The sequence below is a fragment of the Zootoca vivipara genome, chromosome 5, assembly GCF_965207765.1.
Source record: "Zootoca vivipara chromosome 5, rZooViv2.hap1.1, whole genome shotgun sequence".
NCBI lineage: Eukaryota > Metazoa > Chordata > Lepidosauria > Squamata > Lacertidae > Zootoca > Zootoca vivipara.
In genome coordinates, this window is record NC_142588.1 from 85,181,762 (window position 1) to 85,206,868 (window position 25,107).

General features: G+C 44.6%; 1 protein-coding gene across 4 annotated transcripts in view; it reads left to right on the plus strand.

Annotated features, from left to right (window-relative positions):
- The window catches only part of NAALADL2 (N-acetylated alpha-linked acidic dipeptidase like 2), a 784,863-nt gene that overhangs the window by 749,466 nt on the left and 10,290 nt on the right, over window positions 1-25,107 (plus strand). The gene's annotated exons all lie outside the window — the stretch shown is intronic.

Sequence of the window (25,107 nt, forward strand, 5' to 3'; positions counted from 1 at the left end):
TAAGTGATGCACAATTTTAAAAGAAGAAAAACAGTTAAAAGCAAAACAATACAATACAAAATAGGCACCTATGGCAGAGACAAAAATCAGCCGATGGAGGTAGCCTTTCAGAACAAGTTTCTAGAAAGTGCTAATAGCAGACACGTGTCGTATCTCAACAAGAATATTATTCCACAGAGTAGGGGCAGAGTGGAATCCTGATGCATTTGGAACTTGAAGGAGAAGTTCTCCTGCAAACCACAGTGACAGACTGGGTTTATAAGGGATAAGGCAGTCTCTCAAGTAACCTGGTCCTGAGTTGTATAGGGATTTATACATTAGTACCATCACCTTGAATTTGGTCAGGCAGCAGATAGGCAGCCAGTGCAAATCCTGAAAGGAAGGTGTTTTATGCTGGCAGAAGTTTGCTCCCACAGTCAACCTAGCTGTCACATTCTGCACCAGCTGCAGCCTCTAGACCAGGCATCCCCAAACTGCGGCCCTCCGGATGTTTTGGCCTACAACTCCCATGATCCCTAGCTAACAGGACCAGTGGTCGGGGAGGATGGGAACTGTAGTCCAAAACATCTGGAGGGCCGAAGTTTGGGGATGCCTGCTCTAGACCAACCTCAAGGGTAGCCCCACAAAGTGCATATTGCAGTAATCCAACTGCGAGGTTAATGTGGTGCCCTCCAGATGTTGTTGGATTACAGCTCCCATGGTCCTTGATCATTGACTGTGCTGGTTAAAATGATGAAAATTGTAGTCCGGCAACATCTGACGCACACCGTGTTGGCTACTCCTGGTATGTAGGGACTAAGACATTTGGGTAAGTGGGTGGGCATGATGATTTCATACTAGCACCACGAATTATGCCTGAAACTCATGACATTTGACTTAACAATGAACTGAGAAGCAATAGGTACAGTTGTACACATTATTGCTTTACTTTAAACCACCATTGTGGCTTCAGTGTACATTTTCAACAGCTCCAGGCTGCAAAAATGTAGTGTCAATGCTGCTGTTTTCCATGGAATTTGGCACATTGTGTTCTGTGACTAAAATATTACCTACAAGCCCCATCTGTGAAAAACGAAAGTGTTGTTATTGTTTTAACGTGCACTGGGTGTTCTTTCTGTGTTGTGACATGAAAGTGCAACAATTTCACAAAGTGCAAACTGACCTCCTAGGTTTAAACGTAGTTGCCATCACATCTTCCGCCTCCTAAAGCTAAGCTGACATTTTCCAGAAGAAGAAAAAAAATCACCCCACCCGACTGTTTCAGATATTTCTCTTTTCCTTTTCATCCTGTCATCCTGCAATTCGGACACTTAGCAGAATCTTCTTTAAATGTTCTCCATCAGTTTCTCTGTGGCAGTCACCATCTTACACACACACAATGCCTGGGAACAACAGTAAGGAAACAATCCCATGCACAAGAAGCTGGCGCAAAGCAAACCCTTGTAAATTAAGCAGATATAAAGTTAACATGAGTCTTGCTGCTCCACTCTTGCCTTCCTCTGTCCCCCTAAGTCCCACCTAAAACAACTGCATGGCAAGGGCTGTCCTTGCCTGTCCTGTTTCCCTGCCCCTTCCTTAAGGTGCAAAGAAAGAGAGAGACCTGAGCCCCTGTGCCTTTAAATTTCCATGGTAGGATTTAATAGAACAGGGAATGTAAAACAGCTGCCTCTTGTCATGCTGATGTCTACCTGCCAGAACACTCTATCCTTCTGCAACTCTTAAGGTAATGGGACCTGCCTTGGATCCATTAAGATGCAGAGGAGGACAGGATATAAATCAAGTATGCAAAAAAAAAAAAATACAGAAGGCCTTTCCTCCTGTAACTCAGTGTTTGCCTTCATACATCCTCTGTTGCTTTCCAGCCATGCTGACAAGAGAATGAATCTTAGTGCTCTTCAGCATTCAAACCTCACACAGTGAAGGGCAGAATGGGGATAAACCCATTGGCCCCATCCCTTCTTGTATCCTTGGGTCTCCATCCCCATTCTTCAGCCAGACACTTAGGTCCAGCTCTGAGGGCCTTCTGGTGGTTCCCTTCCTATGAGAAGTGAGGTTACAGGGAACCAGGCAAAGGGCCTTCTCGGTAGTGGTGCCCACCCTGCGGAATGCCCTCCCATCAGATGTCAAGGAAATAAACAACTATCTGACTTTTGGAAGACATCTGAAGGCAGCCCTGTTTAGGGAAGTTTTTAATGTTTGAAGTTTTATTGCGTTTTTAATATTCTGTTGGAAGCCATCCAGAGTGGCTGGGGAAACCCAGACAGATGGGCGGGGTATAAAGAATTAATTACTATTATTATTATTAGCTTCACCATCTCTCTCTGGTTGGGAAAGCGGTTTCCGCACAGGAGAAAGTGGCTTCCCTATACATCCAGGCTAGCCACATGATTTAGAACCCTGTAAAAACAGTGTTCTGAATCAGGGATGTCATGGCGGTAGTGGCATGGGCAAAAGTGGGTAAAACAACTAGTGTGAGCTTCACCTTTGAACAGTTGTTATTTGTTGGCACCTGTCTGTCTCGGGAGACACTGGAGGAGTGCACCTTTGGGGGTGAGGTCAAACTGCTGGAAGGTTGCAGCGCCTGCTGTGGCTGTAGAGACTGATATGGGAGAGAAATGTTTTGTTGCAGCTGGGGCAGGTGAAGACGTCCAGTTGTGCTGCTGCAAATGCACCATGACATTTCTTCTCTCTGCGCTCCTCTCAGCAGTCATTCCTTCTCTGGTCACTGCTATGCATGCATGACCTGACTGTCTGTCTCCATGCGCAGCGATCGCCTGCCATCTTCCACTCCGCGGACATGACCAAAAAGGCATAAACTTCGCTGAGACAAACAAACTAGGAATGCCCTTTGGGGAGAGCACATCTGTGTTTGAAACTCTGCCTTGCCACATGATACCCAAAATTTTCCTGACACAGTACATATGAAAGGCATTGGTGCATGCACACGAAAGCTCATACCAATAACAAACTTAGTTGGTCTCTAAGGTGCTACTGGGATGCGGGTGGCACTGTGGGTTAAACCACAGAGTCTAGGGCTTGCCGATCAGAAGGTCGGCGGTGCGAATCCCCGCGACAGGGTGAACTCCCATCGCTCGGTCCCTGCTCCTGCCAGCCTAGCAGTTTGAAAGCACGTCAAAGTGCAAGTAGATAAATAGGGACCGCTACAGTGGGAAGGTAAATGGTGTTTCCGTGTGCTGCTCTGGTTCGCCAGAAGTGGCTTTGTCATGCTGGCCACATGACCTGGAAGCTGTACGTCGGCTCCCTCAGCCAATAACGCGAGATGAGCGCCCTAACCCCAGAGTCGGTTACGACTGGACCTAATGGCCAGGGGTCCCTTTACTAAGGTGCTACTGGAAGGAATTTTTATTATTATTTTGTTTCGGCTACGGCAGACCAACACTGCTACCTACCTGTTCCTAAAGGTTGTAAGTTGCCAATAGGCACATTCTTGCATGCATTCACCCACCTCTCTCTCCTTGACCCATCCACTCAAGGAAGAGGCATCATCAGAGTTCAATGACACATTCCAGCCAAGCAGAGGGTGCAAAGTGGAGCTGGTGAGGGGAGTGGCCTCAAGAGTGGGGGAGTGGCCTGGTAAGAGATGCAAGGGTGAGACAGTGAGGCATGGAAAGCCGCATTGGGTTCCTAGACCTGACATTCACCATCCTTGTTATAAATCATCGAGGGAACCTACATAGGTAGACAAGTTCAGCCCCCAATGCATGTGATGTGAGAGAAATGAGGGAGCCAGAGGTTCAGAGAGGCCCAGGCTTTTGAGGCCTTAGCCGCAATAAGAATTAAAATGACAACACATGAAAACAAGACATTAAAAAACAGAGTGAGACTTATTTTTAATTTAACCAATGCTTTCCTTTCAGTTTCCTATCTTAGGGGTTAAGTCACATTTTGGTCTGGTTTGCATAAGAGCGGGTGGTGAAACTTAGCAGATCGCAGAATCAATTAACAATTGTTGTAATCGGAGGTCCCCTTTCAGCTGCAGACCGCAGACCTAATGGCCTCTCCCCACTTAAAAAAGAGGGGGGGGCTACATATGAGTACAACAGGGCCAGTAGAGGCTTTTGCATGGCTAGAGAATTCATTGAGCTGAGTGGATCTTACTCCCAGGCAAGTGGGAATTGCATGATACCTTAAATATCTGTAAGAAAGGAGCGGTGGGTTCTATCCATATTTCACAACTCCTTGCTCAAATAGTGATTCAGCTTTAGAAACTTTTTAAAGCATTTGTTTGTACTCATGACGGAGTGATAGCTAGTTGCACGTATCTTGTATTTTCCCTGCATACTTGCATAGGGGTGGCTACCCTTTGGGGGCCTGTAGGAGCACATGTGAAGCAAAGAAGCTCTCAGTAGGACCCTGCGAACCCAACAAACAAGCACACACTGCAGTCTAGTCTATTGGCTACAACAGAATAGCCCCCCCCCAAAGCCTAGTTTCAGTGAATGGAGGGGTGAAGAGGAAATCCTGTGGCTACCAAAGAAGGCATTTGTGGGCATCTGTGTGCCCCTAGGCACCACGTTGGTGACTCCTGATTATAGGATGCAGCTCTCAATTCTTTGTTTGGGAACAGCCATGAATCGCACACCCACCTGTTATTAGAGGCTGGACATAAACACAGCCATTTTGATGCGCTGGTATTTAAAACTCTGTTCGGTTCTGCACTTTAATATTCATCGCTCTTCAAAGAAACAAATTCAGCGCAGAGTCCCTGAGTAATATCGGCTAATCTGATAATGCTCTTACAAATTCTTGCTGTGGTTTTGATCTTTCCTCATTATCACTAATCATGCTGAATCATGCCCTCGCCTAATAAATCCTAGGAAGGAAGAAATTGAGCATAACCTAGTTGAAATGACCCAGAGGTTTTGTACCCAGAAAAGATGCTGAGGGCGAATGAGAGGGAAAGGTCCATAATGAAGCTCAACAGTTTCTTCATGGCAAACGTTATGCTTATGTGAAAACAGCTTCTTTCTTTGTGAACCACAAATTTTTAATGAAACGACACACGGAAGAGAATTAAACCAGTTTTGTCTCTCCATGAGTTTTCCTCGCCTTGCTACTTATTCACAATTCCAATTTTCTGCAAATCTGAACATTAGATCGATTGAATATTAGGGTATAATTAGAATAGAGGTGTGTGTGTGTGTGTGTGTGTGCGCGCGCGCGTGTTGTGTGTTATTATTTCTATTGTTTTTCTCCTCTCTTTTATTTCTTCCCTTCCCTTTCTTTTCTTTTGTTTCTTCTTTCTTCCTTGTTGGATATTTCTTACTTCATTGGTTCTAGATGCAATTTTATTGTATTGCAAAAACTTTAATAAAAATCTTGGGGGCCGGGGGTAGAACATCAGAAAGCAGCAGTGACCCAGTGAGGGTTGATTTTGAAGCTTTTCTGTATGGGAACATATATAGAGAAAAATCCATATATATAGAAAAATCCATATATAAAAGACAATTCCATATATAAAACAATTAAAAGAATATAGCAATACCACTGCTTCTCATGATTTGAACCCTGGGTGGTTCTTAGAATTTGGAAGTGTCAGGCATAGCTCTAGTGGCTCTAGCCCAAACGTAGCAGAGTTTTCCTGCACAACGCAGAAGCTAGTTGAGGTGGAATTGACTAGTCGGCTAGACGCAGAATAACTATTTACAGGATTTATTAAAAGAAAATTAAAGCAGCAGACTTTCTGCATACAAAGCAAAGCAAAATAAATCCTCTCTGTCTCTCTCTCTTCAACCATACACAGCACTCCTACTCCTAACACCCAACAAGAAACAACTGTGCTAGCATTCCTAGATAACAGAGTTCAGTGCTGGTCATTAACCAATCAGAGCGCTGTTGCCAGGCCAGGCAGGCCTTGGCTTTCTGCCAAGAGTAAATTGACACTGCCTTGAGTTAATTGTGTGAAGCAAGAATCTGTAAGTTTCCCATGAGAACCAATTATCAGAAACCGAACAATTCAACTCAGGAGTTATTCTAGTGCAATGACTTTTGGATGTGCAGTGCAAGTTCCCCACGTCCTCCTCACCCAGCATGCCCCCCTGTGCCCCCCAATCTTCTCCAGAGGGTTGGGGAAACCCACAGAACAGATTTAGGCAGGAGTGGGGTGGGAGGGAGCTGGGAATTCACATTGCAAAGCTAAGCCGTTGCACTGGTATAACTCTTTAGTTGAATAACACCCTTTACTGAGAGCCAGTGTGGTGTAGTGGTTAAGAGCGGTAGACTCATAATGTGGGGGACTGGGTTCGCGTCTCCGCTCCTCCACAGGGCCGGCTCTAGGGGAAGGCTGGGGGGCACCAGGGCGCAGCGCACACTGCACCCGCCCACCAGCTGCTGCAAGAAACGGGGCAGGGCGGGGGCGCCGGAGCGATCTCTGCACCACGGCAGGGCGCCCGACATGCTTAAGACAGCCCTGCTCCTCCACATGCAGCTGCTGGGTGACCTTGGGCTAGTCACACTTCTCTGAAGTCTCTCAGCCCCACTCATCTCACAGAGTGTTTGTTGTGGGGGAGGAAGGGAAAGGAGAATGTTAGCCGCTTTGAGACTCCTTAGGGTAGTGATAAGGCGGGATATCAAATTCAAACTCTTCTTATTATTATTTATTTTTAAACATTTTTATGCTGCTTGATTGTAATAAAAACCTCAGAGAGGCTTACCAAAAAAAGTGGTTTACAGTCCATTGATGTGGCCTAGAATTTCACATTACAGTGGTACTTCTACTTACGAATTTAATGTATTCTGAATGCACATTTGTAAGTCGAAAAAAAATTGTAAGTCGAATCCCATAGGAATGCATTGGGAGAAAAAAATCATAAGTAGAAGCAACCCTATCTAAAAATCCGTAAGTAAAAAAAAATCCTATCTAAACCGCATCCAAGATGGCGAATGGAGCTCCGTTCGTGAGTAGAAACATTTGTAAATAGAGTTATTCGTAAGTAGAGGTACCACTGTACATTGTTGACATGTAAGACTCGAGAGTGGCTTTGCCTACCTAGGGTGGTTAGGTTTTTCTCCTTTCTTGACAGGCAGTTGTTCAACTGATAGAGCTTTCTTCCCCAATTCTCTCTCCGAACTGAAGAACTGTACTTGCTGGATTGTTGCCTTCCATGCAGCTACTGCCTTGTCATTGAGATTTGGGAGCTGGCTGGGAGGTGTTTTGAAACTTTGAACTGGAGAAGGGTGGGGGACATATTTTAATATTGTAGGTGCATTGCTTTAAATGGTTTCCCACTGGAATTTTGAAGGCATTAAGTGCATTTTTACCCACTGTAAATCGTACCTCACAAGACTTGTAACAATACCTGCTTGGAACTGCAACATCCTGGCTTGCGGCGTTAATACCTGGGACTAGATGTTTTATGTAGTGGTAGGTATGGAATATACTGCAAAGAAACAGCAAGCCTATATCAAAGCAATGGCTAGGGATAATTTACCAAAAGTAAGGAGAATTCTACTTGAGGAAAACTGTAGTTTTACACTAAAAAGTATGGGTAGTATTTCAAAAATTGAAGTTCTCCCCCCCTCCCCTTTCTCTAAAGACACCACCATTCTCTCTGTGTTTGATGTTCAGGCACCTCTCGGGTGGGTGCCATGGCCTCAGAAAGGTGATTTCTTTGCCTAGCACTGCATTTTGTGTGTGTGTCCCCACCTGTATTCCTGAAGAATTATGGCATTTCTATTCAAGAATATCAGTATGCTACCCACCCAAGATAGGGACCCAGGTGGCGCTGTGGGTTAAACCACAGAGTCTAGGGCTTGCTGATCAGAAGGTCGGCGGTTCGAATCCCTGCAACGGAGTGAGCTCCCATTGCTCGGTCTGAGCTCCTGCCCACCTAGCAGTTCGAAAGCACATCAAAGTGCAAGTAGATAAATAGGGACCGCTCCGGCGGGAAGATAAACGGCGTTTCCGTGCTCTGCTCTGGTTTGCCAGAAGCAGCTTTGTCATGCTGGCCACATGACCCGGAAGCTATCTGTGGACAAACGCCGGCTCCCTCGGCCTATAGAGCGAGATGAGCGCCGCAACCCCAGAGTCGGACACGACTGGACCTGATGGTCAGGGGCCCCTTTACCTTTACCTTACCCACCCAAGATAAGATATGTTGGAAATGTAAGGAAAAGGGTGGGAATTTCTTTCATATGTGATGGACTTGTGCTTAGATTAAAGCCTTCTGGGACATGATATATAATGAACTGAAAAAAGGTCTTTAAAAATACTTTTATTAAAAAATCAGAGGCGTTTTTACTGGATATAATAGGAGAAGAAATTCCTTAAAAGGACATAACTATATTTATGTATGCTACTACGGCTGCGAGGAAACTTTTAGCACAGGAATGGAAGCATCAGGAACTTCCAACTTTGGAAGAATGGCAAACTAAAATGACTGAATATGTAGAACTGGCAAAGCTGACAGGGAAGATCCGAAACCAGCAGGATGAGCTGTTTGAAAAGGACTGGAGTAAATTTATACAATATATGAAAGAACACTGTAAACATCTGAAAACGTTTGCAGGTCTTAAAATATTTTCTAATGTTGGTATGTGGAACTGGTTTACAAAAGAAGAAGTAAATTTCTTTAAGGATAAAAAGAAGGTAAATCGGGTGAGATAGGAATGCTAAGACGAAAGGGTATGCCTATGAAAGCCAGGGAGTGGGGGGGGGGGGAGTCGAGGCTCAGAATGAGCAAAGATGTAAGTGATGTTATGATTTCGTTGGTATGTGACAAAGTATAAAATGAAAATTAAATGAAAATTATGTTCAAAAGAGCTGGAACCATAAAGAAGGCTGATCGCCGAAGAATTGATGCTTTTGAATTATGGTGCTGGAGGAGACTCTTGAGAGTCCCATGGACTACAAGAAGATCAAACCTATCCATTCTGAAAGAAATCAGCCCTGAGTGCTCACTGGAAGGACAGATCCTGAAGCTGAGGCTCCAATACTTTGGCCATCTAATGAGAAGAGAAGACTCCCTGGAAAAGACCCTGATGTTGGGAAAGATTGAGGGCACTAGAAGAAGGGGACGACAGAGGGCGAGATGGTTGGACAGTGTTCTCGAAGCTACGAACATGAGTTTGACCAAACTGCAGGAGGCAGTGCAAGACAGGAGTGCCTGGCATGCTATGGTCCATGGGGTCACGAAGAGTTGGACACGACTAAATGACTAAACAACAACATGTTCAAAAGAAAGAATGCTACCCAGCTTGAGGGGTACCTAGAGTGCCCTTCACAGTCCCCTTATACCACCCTCCTGACTACTATTTTCCTCTACTGGTTTCTCCAACCACTTCCATGATCTGTTTTACCATTTTCCTGCTCCCACTTGCTCCATCTGCCACCACCCCCAGCCCCGATCTCATTAGGCTGTAGCAGGAAGGAGTTCCTTTCTCTTTTCATTCTTAAAAAGATTTATAGCCAGTTTCAGAGGCACCCTGGTGAACCAAAGATGCCAGGTGTGCCTGGAGCCTGCTCCCAGCTATGAATGTTAACAAAGGGGGAGGGGAGGAAGATGTTTCAGTGATTAGCATCCATGCTAGTATTTCCCTGGCGGGTGCCTTGCTTTCTGCTTCATGAGGGCACTTTTAATCTGCTGCCTTCTCTGGCAGTCACACGGGGCCCTTCAAGGTCCCAGATTTACAACCTCAAGTCCACCCCTAATGGTGTCACTGTCTTATAAGTAATGCCAACAAAATATCCCATAACTGACAGGTGGTTAAATAGGACAAAGAGTAGAGGAATATCAGTCAGTATTAGTGAATTTCATTGAGCCCATGGCACAGAGGGTGGTCAAAATCGTGTTTTCTAGTTACATTTTGGTGCTACCCGAGATCCAGACATCACCAGAGAGGTGGGGAGGGGGAGAGAGAAACTGGTGCTATTCTTTCTCCAGTCTAGTGTTTATTGATTTTTTATTTTTATTTTTTGAGAAATATATTGCTTCTTGTTTGTATTTTGACATTGGTGAGGTTGGAGATTCAACTGTAAATATATTTTCTATTAAAGAAACTGTGTCGTTGCTGCTACCATCTGTATCAACAGATAATGCAAGAAGCATCGCTTGAGTAACAGTATTAATGGCATTCAAATAGCCTGATGAATGTTAGCAGGAATGTGATATGGATAAAAAGGAAACTTTATTCACAGCAGAATCGAGAAGCTGTTTCGGCAGCCAGCCTAACCTAGGCAATATTTAAAGGAAGAAAATATAAATAGCTTGTTAATCTGCATGCACAGTTTACGTTGGGTGCTAAATAACTGTTCAGTAGTAGCAGAAGTAACATATTTGTCTAGATTTAGAAAGCTATGTAAAATACAATGCAACCTTATTAAAAATCCAGGTGCCATGGGTGAGGGGGATGGAACTGAAGCTTCCAGATATATCAGAATCAATAGGATCTTCCATGAGGCAGCCCTTTAGATCAGACATAGGCAAACTTCAGCCCTCCAGATGTTTGGGACTACAATTCCCATCATCCCTAGCTAACAGGACCAGTGGTCAGGGATTATGGGAACTGTAGCCCCAAGCATTTGGAGGGCCAGAGTTGGCCTATGCCTGCTTTAGATGGTTGAAGATGGCGATCGTATTTCCTCTCAGTCTCGTTTTTTCCCAGGTTAAACATGTCCATCTCCTTCAACTGTTCCTCATAAGGCTCAGTTTCCAGACCCTTTGTCATTTTGATTGCCCTCCTCTACCCACATTGCAGCTTGTCAATACTTTCTTAAATTGTGGTGCCCAGACCTGGACACGGTACTCCAGGTGTGGTCTGACCAAGGCAGAATAGAGAGGGACTATGACTTCCCTTGATTGGGGATTCAGCTACATTGGTAAAGAAAAATCACTTTATATGTGTTGTAACACTGTGACACCAGATGGCCCTGTGGAGTCTCGTCTTTTGCCAACATGATTTCCCTTTGTGAAGTTTAGAACGCGTTTTCCTGAAACGCTTTTTTGATGTGTCTAGAGATCCAGCCTATGACACTATACTTCTGTTGATGCCGCCTAGAGTAATATTTGCTCTTTTTGGCTGTTGCATCTCACTGTTGACTCATGTTAAACTTGTGGTCTACAAAAACACCTAGATACTTTTCACATGTACAATCCAGGTGTCCCTCATCTTACATTTGTGTAGGGCTAATACTCTTTTTTCTTCTTTGGCGACCACTCGAAGCCAAGTATGATTGTCTTCCAAAACAGGGTTTTAGCAGTGAGTCCGTAAGTGATCGTGGAGGCCAGTTCTGGATCCACACGTCCTTCCACAGTGGGGACATAGGTTTCCAGGTGGGAGTTGATCATGGTGAGGGTTTGCCAAACGTGCCTTACTCTTAGCACGTTTCTCCCTTTCATCCTAAGTTTGAGTGTCTTCAAAACCCGTGACACCTTTCCTAAAGGCTGCTCTCTACTTCTGTCAAGTGTTGTGCTGTAGCAGGGCTGAATCTAAACATGGTGCAGACTGGGTCAGAAACCTGGATGGGAGAATAATCAAAATCCCTTTTTAAGATTGGAAATAAATATATTTTATTTGTGTGTGTAAATTTTGTTTATACTTTATTCTAACTCTTTGTAAGCCACCTCTCTGAGAGATTGAGGTGATAAATACCAGTAATAGAAACTATCAGACAAAATGCCCGCAGTAAAGAATATAAACCAGAATACAATAAAAACAACCAACAGTAGGATGACTGACTGCCCAAAGTCAACCCAAAATATGTGCTTTGCATTCCTTTCTCGAGGAGTGAGATACATATTTGAACCTCTCCTGGTAAACTATTTCAGAGCCTTGGAAGAACCACAAGGAAGGCCTGAGATTATCTGTGTGCAACATGCGGGTTACAAATACGTTAGCTTCATCAAATGTGAATTTGCATTACCATTAATGCAATGGCATAGCATGGACCAAGGAAGGAGAGGAGAGGCTCCTAACTTCTGTTGAAAGGGAAGAGCTACGTGGTGGGAGAGTAGGTTGCCAGGTTACGATGGAGGAAAAATTGGATTTCGTTTGTATTTTAATGAGGAACTACCTAATCCACAATCCTTGAACCAAAATACAAACTGAAACATAACCGCCCACTGAAATTTGCACTTCTCTTAATTTTTCAGTGAGCACCCCCCTACACACACACAAAATTATGTTTGCAAGAATACAAATATCAGGAGAAAGCAAGCACAAAAGTGTATCTATTACAGAAAGTTACATAGAAAAAATGTATTCTATTGATTGCTAGCAAAAAAATGTGTATGTTATGAGTTATACTAAGGTTCTAGTGCTTTCTGCAGCATTGTCAAACTGAACTGAATTTAAAATGGGGGGGGGTGAGATACCATAATTCACAGATTTGTCAAATCCTTACTTACAATCTGAAGACAGGGCACTGTCCACTTAAAACAGGCTAACATTTTTGTTTTATTTACTTATTTATTTATTGCTCAAAGCCCCTCCCCCTTACCTTTGGTGTGGCCACCCACATTCTTGCAGACATGCACTCAAACAGGCACACAGTCTCCACTCCTTTGTTACATAGGCAGATTAGGGGAACCTGACCGGATCTGTCACACCGTGCTCTGAGCCTAGGGGGCGCCACAGGGCGCCACAACTATGACAGAATGGAAGGCGAGGGGCAGGGACAGAATTTTGGCCTTGCACAGGGTGCCTCTGAAATATGAAAGAACAAAATCTGCTTGTGGTTGCTGGTCCATGCCAATAAGCTGAGGTGTGGGGTTATTCCCCTGTTCCCTCTCAGCAACTGATTCCTCTGATGACCAGGAAGGATGAACTTGATAGAGAGGTCTAAACTACTCTGCTCTGCTTAATTTTAAATAGGTGGGCTCTTTAAATAGGTGGGAGTGGTCATTAACCCCCCCCCATCTCAAAACCAGGCTTTAGCCACCCCTGCTTTGAAACAGGAATCAAGAACCTGTGATGCTCCAGATCAGTGGCTTAGCGTGGGTTGCCAGCTCCCAGGGCCATGCAGAGAGGTGGGAGGGTGGGAGGGAAAGGGATGGAGTACACATGAACATTCAACCGCCTAACAGTGTCCATGTCACTCAGGAGATGCAAGCCACAGAGATGATAAGAGTCATTCTGATGTCTGGAGAGGTCACTTCCTGATTCTCATGGAGAAGCCATTTTCTAGGGTTGCCGTATTTCAAAAAGTGACAATCCGGACCTGATGGGAACAGTAGTTCCCATCTGCACCTGGAGGGCCGCAGGTTACCTACAACCTGTTAGGTTTCTATTCCTCCCACTGTGCAGTCACAAGACTGTGTTTCCACATTCCAGCAAAGTTTGTTGGAATCACGGGAGCAGATGTGATGCTGCATTCTGTTTCCGTTTGTTGTTGTTTATTCTTCCTCGGACTTCTCTCAGCGAGAGGAGACATGCTTTCTTTTGCTCTGCTTAATTCTTAGCAATAAAGTAGCTTAGCGCACACACCTCTGCCTCAGTCCATCTGTGCTTTACTCTGCAAGATTTATGGAACATGTGCCCGGTGTCAAAAGCAAGGCGTGGGTCATGAAGGAGTCAGAGTGAAGGCTGTTTTCATTCCTGTGCCAGTTCCCAACACAGCCTGCAGCCCAACTGCAGATGCAGCAAGGGGAAGCCATTGTTGGCTTATCTTCTCCATTCCTTTCCCGGCCCTTTCATCTGTTTCTCTCACACACCTGCTCTGCAGCACACAGTCAGCAGGACAGAGAAGCAGGTAAAGAAGCTGGGGAACATGCAGGCTGGAGGAGGAGGCAGCTCTACCTCATTTCTCAAAACAAAATGCACTGTTTTAAAGGGACAGAAGAAAGCTGCAGATTTCACCCTGGCAACTGCAAAGGAGACTGCTGTAAGCTCAGCCGGCTGAATGTTCTAATGTCACTATGTGAGCTGCTTCAATAGACTTACAGAGTATTTTCGCCCTGCTGATGGCTATGACAAGGCTCTCATTGATTTCAATGAGGCGAGGTGAGGTTCAAGTGCTTTGCTAGTGCATAATCCCATTCAAATCAATACTATCTGCTCCAGTTTTCTCAGATTGCCTCTTGATAGCTCCTGCTCCCAAATGTAGGTGTAAAATATGTGGCTGGGACCAGCTCCCTTATTAAGGCTTTCTCTTTTCTTTCTCTACCATTTGAAAGCCGGGGCTTAAGAAACAGTGAAAAGATGGAGTGTATAATTACAAGAAAGTGCTTTTCTGCTAGGCATAGAATTTGGCATTCTGCAGATCATGGCTTCTTGGGGGTTTTTTGTTTGTTTTTTACATGATTTTACAGGAGTTCACAGTTAGGCTTTTAAACAATTTATTATATATTTTATATTTCTTAAATATCTATTTTTATTGTAATAATAGTGCTCAGTCGCTCTGCTAAATAGATGGAAGGGAGATTTTAGCAAAGGCAGCTGTGCAAATACCCTCTACTAACCAGTGACCCTAGTAGCAATCATCTCCCTTATGCTCTAGAGTGCCATTTTATATAGGCAACCCCTGATTTGTGTGGGGGTTGCATTCCAGATCATCATGTGCATCAGTGAAGTGTTTATAAGTCCCCCCCATCACATTGGTCCAAAGGTGGCCTGCACATGCACAGTCATGCATTCTTTGAATGTGCCCAAAACAGGAGTTGCCTGTACTTCAGTTTTACTGACGAGCTGCAAGATTGAGGGCAGGAAGCATTGCCCTCACTCTGATTTGGCTTCAGGGGTTATCATGTATGGATTTTGTGTTGTTGTTGTAGTTGTAGTTGTAGTTGTAGTAGAAAATGTGATTGATTTATTCTTGTTCTGAAAGGCACTTGAAACTAATCTGGTGTAAAGCAACTCATAATGTAGACTAATATCCTAGGTTGAGTGTTTTATAAAGCCTAAACAGAGGGAGGTCAAAAAAGCAATGGTAACTTCTGGATAAAAATAAAGGGGAAAATGACCCCACTAGTGCTGCCACTGCTAGAACACAACAACAACAACAACAACAACAACAACAACAACAACAACAACAACAACAACAATAACAACAACAACTTTATTATTTCTACCCCGTCCATCTGGCTGGGTCTCCTCAGCCACTCTGGGCGGCTCCCAATCGAATATCAAAACAATACAGCATTAAATATTAAAAACTTCCCTAAACACTGAAAACTTCCCAATACAGGGCTGCCTTCAGATGTCTTCTAAAAGTTGTATAGTTCTTTATCTCCTTGGCATCTGAAGGGAGGCTGTTCCACAGGGAGGGGGCCACTACCGAGAAGGCCCTCTGCCTGGTTCTTTGCAGTGAGGGAACCAGCAGAAGACCCTCGGAGGAGGACTTCAGTGTTTGGGCTGAGCGATGGAGGTGGAGACACTCCTTCAGGTATACTGGACCAAGTCTGTTTAGGGCTTTAAAGTTCAGCATCAACACTTTGAATTGTGCTTGGAAACGCACTGGGAGCCAATAAAGATCCTTTATCAAATCCAAACTCTTCTTTAGGACTGATGTTATATCATCCCGACTGCAACTCCCAGTCACCAGTCTAGCTGCCGCATTCAGGATTAGTTGTAGTTTCTGGGTTACCTTCAAAGGTAGCCCCACGTAGAGTGCATTGCAGTAGTCCAAGCGGGAGATAACCAGAGCATGCACCACTCAGGTGAGACAGTGGGGTCTCAGCCTGCGTACCAGATGGAGCTGGTAGACAGGTGCCCTGGATACAAAATTGACCTGCGCCTCTATGGATAGCTTGAGTCCAAAATGGCTCCCAGGCTGCACACTTGGTTCTTCAGGTGCACAGTTACCCCATTCAGGGCCGAGTCCCCCCACACCTGCCCGTCCCCTGCCCCCCCAAAACAGTACTTCTGTCTTGTCAGGATTCACCCTCAATCTGTTAGCCGCCATTCATCCTATGTACTGCTTAATGCCAAGATAGGCAGAAATGAAAAAGGTGAAAAGACACTGAGATGTAGGAAACATCCTTTCTGCCCATCACAGCTTTCAAACGAAAACCATTATTTCTGTCCCATGCAATCCTGTGCAGGCTGCCTCAGACGTAATATTTGCATGAAAGCTTCTCCCAAGTAAGTATGCATAGGATTGCGGCCGTAAGAATTTTAATCTCTGCGCTATTTTACTGATAGCATTTTAATGTTTCTCTGTGTGGAATAATACTTGTTCATTCAACACCACAAGCTAGTTTGGTATGTGCAAAGTTTATTATATATGCTGTGAAGCATTTGCTTCCCCCACTTGCAGAGTGAAATGGTTCGCTCTAGCAACTGACATAATGGTATTGTGCTGTAGCTCTGGATCTTGGTCACACAGAAGCAGAAGGGAGGAACCATTTCATAGGGGGAGAGCTCTACCAACATCTCTTTTAGTCTTCGTGCATAATAATAACCTAATAACCATCTGGCATTTGCCTGCATTTCCTGAGGAAACACCATCCTATTTGTGCCTTGTGTATATTTCAAGTGTATATTTAGCAAAAGGCTATTTAGCATACAGTCTTAATAACCTCTCATTTTTGTGGCTGATTTGTTTCATTAAGTAGGGTAAGCCAATGAGCTAAAGAAAGAGGGAGAATTAATTTAAATATATGAACATATTTGACTTTTGAACAAATATAGCTATAGTCATGGGAAGCAGAACAGCATGTGCCATAATTGTACCTGGTTTTGACAAGCATTTCAGTGTTTTTCACATTTCTGTGTCAAGCGGTTGTCAATAGCATCTAACCATAACTTGTAATTCATTGATATATTTTTTAAAATCACTGGTTCACAAATGTTTTAGGGTTGCAGGGGAAGAGCAGAGTAGTTTTTATATTCTGTAAGTAGCTTTTATATTAGAATATAAAATAATTCCTTTTAAATCTACATTAATAATAATAATAATAATAATAATAATAATAATAATAATAATAATAATAATAATTTATTTATACTCCGCCCATCTGGCTGGGTTCCCCCAGCCACTCTGGGCGGCTTCCAACAAAACATTAAAATACAGAAATCCATCAAACATTAAAAGCTTCCCTAAACAGGGCTGGCTTGAGATGCCTTCTAAAGGTCTGGTAATTGTTGTTCTCTTTGACCTCTGGTGGGAGGGCATTCCACAGGGCGGGTGCCACTACTGAGAAGGCCCTCTGCCTGGTTCCCTGTAACTTGGCTTCTCGTAGTGAGGGAACCGCCAGAAGACCCTCGGCGTTGTACCTCAGTGTCCGGGCAGAACGATGGGGGTGAAGACGATACATAATTACACTAAGCTATTTACACATGCAAGATACTTAAAGTTAAGTTGTTCAGGATTTTGTTTTGTGGCTTGGTGGAAAACGTTCTCTTTGAATCATCTGGGCTGCTTCAGTATGGCCAAGTCCTATGCCTCTCCAGATATCTTTAAGAGGCAAGGGCTGTAGCTCAGTTTGTAGAACATCTGTTTTGCATGCAGATGGTACCAGGCCCCATCTCTGCCATCTCAAGAAGGATTAATACATGCCCCTGTAGAGAAACCCTGTAGAGCCCATGGCCAATCAGTGAAGGCACTATTGAGCTAGAGGACCCAATGGTCTGATTCATTACAAGGCAGCTTCCTGTGTACCATAACAAAGGACAACAGTCCTCTTTTCATCACACTCCACGAAAAATACAGTATAGTGGTGCCTCACTTAACGAATGCCCTGCTTAACAAAATTTCCGCTTAACGAAAGGATTTTTCGAGTGGAGGTTGCCTCGCTAGACGAATCCGTTTTACGAAAAATTTGTCTAGCGAATCGCGGTTTCCCATAGGAATGCATTGGAATTCAATTAATGCATTCCTATGGGCAAAGAAAATAAAAAAAAATTCAATGCATTCCTATGGGATTCACTAGACGAATTTTTCGTTATAAGAAAAGACCCGTGGAACGAATTAAATTTGTATTTTAATAAAGTGATGCCGTTTAATGATCCCCAATAATTAATTCAACACCTGTGTGCAGAAACTGTGGGCAGGGCACCAAACATGTCTAACCCACCCCTCAATACCAGCAGAGTCAAGGGTGCAGGAAGGCTTCGCTCTTTTGAATGCTGTTCAGCTGGGGAATGTGAAGCAATCGGGCACTCCATTTGCTTGCCTTTTCGTGAGTTCCAGCAGAAGCAGATAGGGGCGGAATTAGCTGTCTGGCCCATTCCCTAAAGTGTGAACGCAACACCCACTTCCTTTTGCACCCATTGTTGAATCCAGCACCTGTTTCCCTTCTGGTCCTTTTCCATTCCGGAGGAGCATGTAAACTCCAGACTGCCCCCACTGCTGCCTCAGCTTAACCCCTGAAATAGTTCAACCTCATTATCAAAAAAAAAAAGAGTTCTTGCATTATGGAATATTACAGTTTAAGCCATTTGCAAAGGCTTGGCATTATCTCATTTGATTTATTTAAGACGTGGCATAATACAAGTTACTTTCTAGCTGGTATGGGTCTTATTCCATGCCCATTTCAGCTAATGAGAAACAATGTTTGAATAGAAGGCCATTATTTCTATCACCAAACGAGCACATTTTTCAGTCACAGAAATGGCTCATAAAGACAGTGGAAGGTTCCCCCCCCCCATCTTTTAATAACATTCCTTTTGTATGTACCTTTGCCTTAGTTTATTAAGGCTGATTTGTCAGCTCCATGAAGAGGTTTTTATCTCCTTCAGAATTGCTGCCTGGCGTTATTAATTACTTTTCCCAGTTTGGCGCTGTACTTTTCGGGTTGGTATGATGTGTCATTGAAATGGACCCATTAAGGATGAGTGATGTGTGTAGTAATTTCATTAGTGTCATCAATAATGCATTGCACTTTCCTTTTAAGAATCCCTTTGTGCGGGTTGCAGTGACTCTGTGTATTATGCGATCAAAATGGTTACGTTTGAAGGGAGGTATTTTGAAGTGATTAGGCAAAGGGATTGGACTGATGTCATTTTAATCACGTAAATATCAAAGAATTATGGCCATCAAACTACTGTGGTCAACAGAAAGAGGACTGTGGCTTTCTGGTGTCTCAAATTCTTCTATTATTTTCTGCTAAGACACAGTGAAAATGGCAAGTACGTTGTTGTTGTTGTTGTTGTTGTTGTTGTTGTTGTTGTTGTATTTCTGCCTTTTTCCTTGGGGGTTGCTAGGAGTATTTCCCCCAGAGTTTCCTACTACTCCCATCTAGTGGACAACTCAGCATTGCCACTTTCTGGGAACTGCAGGTGGGCAGAGTGCTGTTGTTCTCCACGTCCATCTTGGACTTCTCACAGGCATCTGGTCTGCCACTGTAAAAGCAGGATTGCTGGACTAGAAGGGCCATTATGTGGAGCTCCAGTGGCCGGCTCCAATTAGCCACTCAGAAGAACAGAAAGGGCCTGCAGATCACTGGCAAAGCCGATTATATGCATGCAGAGAGAGCCATGTTCAGTTCCTGGCATCTGCAGTTAAAAGGAACTTAAGAATGCAGGTCAGTGAATGACCTCTGTCCGAGACCTTGAAGAACCATGGCTATTTGGAGCAGATGGTGCTGAACTAGGTGGACTAATGATCTGATTCATTAGACGGCAGCTTGATATATTCCCATGCTCTAAATTCATGTCCTATGCCCCTCAGTTTCTTAAATCTTTCTTCTGCCTTTTAGCTTTGCCCTTTTTGGAATTCTTGGTACTGTGCTCTTTCTTCTGGGCACTTGCAATAATGCAGGCAGGATTGTAGCTGTAAACTAAAGCAGAGCCAATTTTTGGCAGCGCTGAGAAACATGCCCTGCTTTCCGTCGATTTGTTCACATTCCTTGTCAAGCGTTTTGCCCATTTATTTCCATTGCCCTTGCTTTCCACCGCCTTCGTTTGCAGTAAGCCACAATGATGTCATCCTGTCATCTTTTCTGATTGCTACCCGATGCACAACATTGTGAAGTCACATAACATTGTGAATCAGATAAGAAATGGATGTTTGCAGAAAGCATCTGCACAAACCTCTGTCCCACCAAACAGGGGCTTTCTATGAAAACCCCAAATTTGAACAACTCTAAACAAAGGGGTGGGGAAACTCACGTCTCAGGGCCAAATGTGGCCCTCTGAGCATCTTTATTTGGCTCCTGGGACTCCTTGCAGGCCTAACGCACTCTCAAGCCAGACTCCCTACTGTCTCTAGTGATCACATCAACTCTTCCCAGTAGGTCTTGCCCCAATGAGGTGGTTGTGTGGATGGAAGGTCCTGGCCTTCCACCTCTCTCTAAGACTCCTTCTCCCTGGGCCCTTCCCAAGCCATCTAAGGCTCCTTTGTCTAGTGTCCCATTGCTCTCCCCTCCTCATTTTTCTCTGGTTCTGGGAGACAGGAGGGGAAGACTCCCTGGACTCCAGCAACCAACCCTTACCTTCCAAGTCCCGGACTGCAGAATCTGGGACCGGCAGCCGTGTGACACCGGACGTTGCGTCGACGTAACTTCCGGTGTCGCTTTGCCCTTCTATGGGCACCAAAATGGCCACCGCTGACACCGGAAGTCGCGTCTATGCACTTCCGGACATGCGTAGATGCGACTTTTGAAGCCGGCGGCGGCCATTTTTGGTGCCCATAGAAGGGCAAATCAGAAAGGAAAAAAATGGCAGCCGGCAAGAGAAAATAATAGAGAAAAACGGGAGACGAAGTGATACGGGGGGCCACCGGGAGAAGGTAAGTAAAAACGGGGTTTCCTGGGGAAAACGGGGTACTTGGCAGCTATGAACCAACCTCATCTCTGTCTCCTGGTCCCATCCTCTCCTGCCTCTGATTCTGGTCTGCTTCTCTGCTCCAGCCTCTTTGTGCTCATTAATCAACTTACGACTTCTCCTGCTGCTGCTCCTCCTCCCCCCAGTCTGTTCCCTCTTCTCCTTCTGACCACTCATCGTTGTCCCACCACCAATGCCCCTGGCTCTGAGCCTTCTTCCCTTGGGGGTTCCCCAGTTGGTGCCTCCCACCAGTCTTCTGCATCCAGCCAGCCCATGACACCAGAGGACAGAGGGATGTGTGTAGAAACTACCCCTGCTGTACCAACATAACACTGTGATGTCGGAAACAGCACGATGGCAACATTACTGCTGAGTTGTCGCCATGCTGTTCCCGTCACAACAGTAATTAATTATTGCAAAGACTTCAAAGAGTTGCGGGAGGCAGGCAATCCCCTGCTGGACGTTTTGGAGCTTTTTGTTGCTTAAATAATAGAATCATAGAGTTGGAAGGGACCCCGAGGGTCCTCTAGTCCAACCCCCTGCAATGCAGGAAACTAAACTAAAGCATCCATGACAGATGGCCATCCAGTCTCTGCTTCAAAGCCCCCAAGGAAGGAGAGTCCACAACCTTCCGAAGGAGACCATTCCACTGTTGAACAGCTCTTACTGTGTCAGTATTCGTTGACACACGCTGGCATTTCAGCTGCTCATAAAGCAAAAGATTGACCCTGGTACCTGGTTGCCTAATCTTGCTGAAAGAATTCTGAGGAAGGGAGAGCATTGGTCAGACTTTCCATCGCTGTCCTATATGTTTTCCAGCGCCTAGCTGCAATGATGTATTCACACCCAACCACGGTTTAGAGGCAGCGAAGAATTTAAAAGGTTTCCGTTATGCTGGTTTTAGTGTCTTTGTGGGGTAAGTTATGGCCTTTACACAAAGGAGACTCTAAAGGAAGCATTTCAAAGTGCACTTTCTAAGTTGCCATTTAACCTGTCACTTTTTTTTTTTTAGCCAATCCCTCTCTTCGAATAGTAATTAGACATCTCCGATAGTGATCTGCAGAAAATACTCTCTGGTAGTCTTCTGGGTGACTATCGCTGGCAGTTTTATTACTAATTTGGAGTTGCCACTGGGCCTGTCATGTAATTAAGTTACTAATGGAGTGTCTTGGCTGAGCTGCTTTCTTTTGTTATTTTTTCCCCTCCTCTGTCCGTTCATTTTATGAATTCCTTTGTATGTGTGTTTGATGATAAACTCCTGCCTGCAATCACTCACCAACCTCTCCCCCCCCAGGCCATTATTTTCCAATATCACACAATATAGTTTACAATCAAAGGTGCTCCCCGGGTAGAGATTTATGATATTTACATACTGCTCTAATTGGGATAATGATTACACCTGCTTTAAGATAACATTTATTACCTGCTCTAACAGACCCACCAAAGCCTAGTGGAAACCAACTGAGTAGGGGTTTTTTTTGGGGGGTTGGTCCCTCCCCAAAAGAAATGCCTTTGCTGTGCTTACAACAAGAGACATATAATAGCTTTGCTTTGAAGAATAACAGTGGAGCCATTCAACTGGGAGCCCTTTCCTGTTCTCCATCTCCTTGCTGCTTTCTCACCCTCTCAAGCAGTGTTCTTCAGCTTACCTTGCTTTTCTATCTCTATAATCCAGGCTGCCTTCAGTTAGGGCACCTGGGACTTCCTGCAGAATGCCTTGAAGTGGTTTGCATCACTGACAGGGACTGGCAGGTCTACACACCTGACATCTAGCTATAAGTTCTCTTGCTTTCCAGGGGAAAAGGTCTTGTGGCTTTTCCTGCTTCGGCTTCTGTGATTCAAGTTGCTGTTGGACTACAGTTCCCATCATCTCTGGCCGTTGGCTGAGCTGCCTGGGAATGACTGGAGTAATAGTCCAACGGCATCTGGGGACACATGGCTGAATGCTCCATGCCCCACCCCCTTTCATGCACACAAAGAATCTGAGTCACAAGGCAGCTGCTTCTCCACACCTTTGTTTGTTTGTACCCTGCCTTTCCCCCAGAACTGGAACTCAAGAAGCCTCACAAAAATTAAAACAAACACAAATAAAACACCAAAAGCCAAAAAACATTAGAATCATAGAATTGTAGAGTTGGAAGGGAACCCAAAGGGTATCTATTCCCTTTTTAAAGAAAATATTTTTTATTGGTTTTTCCATGTATACCTTCTCTAACAATATTTCTCTAACCATTTTACATATTCCCCCCCCCTCCTCCCCTGGACTTCCCTCATATTCCCATTTGCTCACCCTGCGTGTTGTTTCTTAAAATTTTCCCCATATATATAATCTTACTTTTTGTTATATTCAATTGTGTTTGTTTATTCAAACCCTGCCAGTGAGTCCAATTCTTTATGTTGTTTCTTCATATATGTTGTAAGTGGTTCCCATTCTCTCTTAAAGTCTTTGTTATCCTTTTCATGTAATTTATCTGTTAATTTTGCCAGTTCTGCGTATTCCATAAGTTTCCCTTGCCATTGTTCTTTCGTTGGCATTTCTTCTGTCTTCCAAGCTTGTGGTAATATAATTCTTGCCGCTGTTGTTGCTTACATAAATAATTACTAATTTTCTTTTTTAAAATCTTTAAAAAGGGGGATATTTATTCCTAACCCCAGCAATGCAGGAATCTCAATGAGATATCCATGACAGATGACCATCCAACCTCTGCTTAAAAACCTCCCAGGAAGGAGAGTCCACCGCCTCCCGAGGGAGTCTGTTCCACCACTGAACAACTCTTACTGTCAGAAAGTTCTTCCAGATCTTTCTTTGGAATCTCCTTTCTTGCCACATGAATCCATGGTTCGGGTCCTCTCTCATAATACTAGAACTCAGGGACACCAAATGAAGTTGAATGTTGTAGATTCAGGACAGACAAAAGAAAGTATTTCTTCACATGGTCATGTGGCACAGCATGATTAAACCTCTTCTGGCGCAACCGTGACGGAAACCAAAGCGCACTAAAACGTTGTTTACCTTCCTGGTGCAGCGGTACCTATTTATCTCCTCGCACTGGCGTGCTTTCGGACTGCAAGGTTGGCAGAAGCTGGGACAGAGCAACAGGAGCTCACCCCGTTGCACAGATTTGAACCGCCAACCTTCCGATGAGCTAGCCCAAGATGCTCAGTGGTTTAGACCACAGTGCCACCCGCCATAGCTGCCACGTACCCCGTATTTCCTGGGGAACCCCCATTTTTCCTTACCGTTTCCCGGAGGTCTCCTGTTCCAGCTCTTCTCCTATTAATTTCCCTTTTTTTGGTTCCTGTCAGCGGCCATTTTTCTGGTGCTGCTCTGCCCATCTATGGGCACCAGAAAATGGTCGGCGCCAGCACTGGAAGTCGCGTCTACACATGTCCAGAAGTGCGTAGACGCAACTTCCGGTGTCACTTTGCCCATCTATGGGCACCAAAAATGGCCGGTGCCAACACTGGAAGTTGCATCTACGCGTAGACATGCGTAGACGCGACTTCCGGCGCCGGCCATTTTCTGGTGCCCATAGATTGTCAAAGCAACACTGGAAGTTGTGTCTACAGTGGTACCTCGGTTTACAAACACAATTGGTTCCAGAATTCTGTACTTAACCTGAAGCGTACTTAGCCTGAAGCGACCTTTCCCATTGAAAGTAATGGAAAGTGGATTAATCTGTTCCAGACGGGTCCACAGAGTACTCAACCTGAAGCGTACTTAACCCGAGGTATGAGTGTAATTGGTTCCGGAAGTCCGTACTTAACCTGAAGCGTAATTAACCTGAAGCGAACTTCCCCATTGAAAGTAATGGAAAGTGGATTAATCCATTCCAGACGGGTCCGCGGAGTACTTAAACTTAAAATACTCAAACCGAGGCGTACTTAAACCGAGGTATGACTGTACGCAACTTCCGGTGTTGCGCGGCTGCCGATCCCGGAGAAGAAGAGAAGAAGAGTTTGGATTTGATATCCTGCTTTATCACTACCCGAAGGAGTCTCAAAGCGGCTAACAATCTCCTTTCCCTTCCTCCCCCACAACAAACACTCTGTCACCCAGCAGCTGCATGTGGAGGAGCGGAGACCCAGTTCCCCAGATTATGAGTCTACCGCTCTTAACCACTACACCACACTTGGCAGGTATGCCACCCGCTCCCCTGTTTCTTCACACACAGTGCATAGCTAAATTGTGGAAGTCACTCTTGCAAGACGTAGCGATGGCCACCAACTTGGATGGCTTTAAAGATGCTTAGACAAATTAATAGTGGAAAAGGATGCCTATGTTCTATCTCCATTCTCCAGCTGCTGGAGAGCTCAAGTGCAGAGAACCCTGTTGCTCTTTGTTCCAACTTGTGAGCTTCCCATAGGCATCTGGTTGGCCAAAGCGAGACAAGAATGCTGAACTAGATGAGCCTCTGGCTCTGCGGACCCAACAGGGTTTTTCTT